The sequence below is a fragment of the Amphibalanus amphitrite genome, unplaced genomic scaffold (genome assembly GCF_019059575.1).
Source record: "Amphibalanus amphitrite isolate SeventyFive unplaced genomic scaffold, NRLGWU_Aamphi_draft 000094F_arrow, whole genome shotgun sequence".
NCBI lineage: Eukaryota > Metazoa > Arthropoda > Thecostraca > Balanomorpha > Balanidae > Amphibalanus > Amphibalanus amphitrite.
This window is the reverse complement of record NW_024881590.1, coordinates 611,592-613,218: the sequence shown is the minus strand read 5'-3', so window position 1 is coordinate 613,218 and position 1,627 is coordinate 611,592. Positions and strand designations below refer to the sequence as shown.

Genomic DNA, 1,627 nt, shown 5'->3' with positions numbered 1-1,627 from the left:
TTGTCGCTATCTTGCTTCGTTCTCGAGATCTCAGGGGGGGGCGGTCATCCGCCCCCCCCCCCCCCGTCGGTACTAAGTTGGCGCAGACCCCCGTCGGTGCGCGGGTTAAGTAGACAGCAGTTGAGGTCGCCTCCGAGGATAAGTGTTGCTCGTGGGAACATCATACATCATACAGAGCTTATAAGAATCTGGCATAGGCAGATTCTCGCGAGAATGCTGATTCTGGTCAGATTGAAGAATCTTACAAGAATGTGCTGATCCCATGGAAGGCTACTCCCGCTAATCGTTTTTCGCATAAATCATAATTAAAGAACTCGGTTAACTCTGAAGCAAATGCGATCATTTGCTCCACACGGACTACGTGGAGAACAGTTGTAAACGATGCACCTGTCAAGTAAAGTATGAGATTGAGGACTGAGGAATACCTACCTAGGGAGAAATGCCTCGCCCCGGTGCGTTGATATGTTGGACAATGGACATTTTTCTCAATCTGCAACCTACCGGGATTTATTCATCTCCTCAGGACGGTACTGCTCATTATTAGAACTGGCGGGGACATAAACATTCGAATGTTGTTGTCAACATTGTCCCGATATATAGGGAATTACGAATTGTGAATTGATCCCTATAAAAGAATCGATTCACTTCATAACTCCCTAATCCTTTCATAACATTATCATCTTAATTTGACGCGTTGAGCTGTACCGTTTATTATTCGGGGACTAAAGTGTGCATTTGTGCGCTGTGGTGATCTTTCAGAGACTGTACCGACTGGAATTTAGGTACCACTGTCCGTTTTAGAGACCGTACGGTCGGCGGCGGGCGTCCCGATCCTCGCCTGGGGCGGAGAGGGGAGCGCGCGTCCCCCTCCGCCGCATTCCGTCCGTCCCATTCACTGCTCGCTCGCGGTGTGCGGAGAGCCGACGGAAGTGTCGAGTGTGTGCCGTGCGGTGTCATCTGCCGTCTCCTCTTCCGACCTGCAGGTAAGTTTCTGCCATGCTGTATTGCTGTGTAACAATAAAAATATTTTACTTTCGACGGCAGGGGTCCCTTCAATCAATATTATTATCATTGTAACATGTGAATATCCACCTTGTTACAGGAACGCAGGATGCGAGGATCGTCGGGCGACACCACCACTCGAGATTCGTAGATCGATGGACGGAGCGGCAGCCGCGACGCGACGACGTGTGTCGTAATGTGTCGGGATGTGACCCGGAAATGGCTGTGTATTTATCCCAGAAATACATTTATTCCGAATATTGACTTTGTCGGTAACGCGGGAACTCGTGGGTCTTTTTAGCATTCCTGGTCAACCGGCTCAAGATGCCCGAGTCGGAGATGCCCGAGTCGGAGGTGTGCTGAGCCGCTGTTTTCAACAGCGGCTCAGCACAATAACAAGATGCGGAATACTTATAGAATGGCGAGTGTGGTGCCCTGTACGAGATCCTTTACGATACCCTGTACGACACCGTGCACGGTACCCTGTACGAAGAACTCGGTTAACTCTGAAGCAAATGTACCCTGTACGGCGTCGTACAGGGTACCGTGCACGGTATCCTGTACGAAACCGTGCACGGTACCCTGTACGAAACCGTGCACGGTACCCTGTACGACACCGTGCACG

General features: G+C 50.6%; 1 long non-coding RNA gene across 1 annotated transcript; it reads left to right on the top strand.

The window, feature by feature from the left end:
* The first annotated feature begins 805 nt into the window (after positions 1-805).
* LOC122380282 lies at positions 806-1,374 on the top strand. The gene is made up of 2 exons (XR_006256312.1): positions 806-983; positions 1,103-1,374. It is a non-coding gene; the product is annotated as an uncharacterized LOC122380282 (long non-coding RNA).
* The last annotated feature ends 253 nt before the right edge of the window (positions 1,375-1,627 follow it).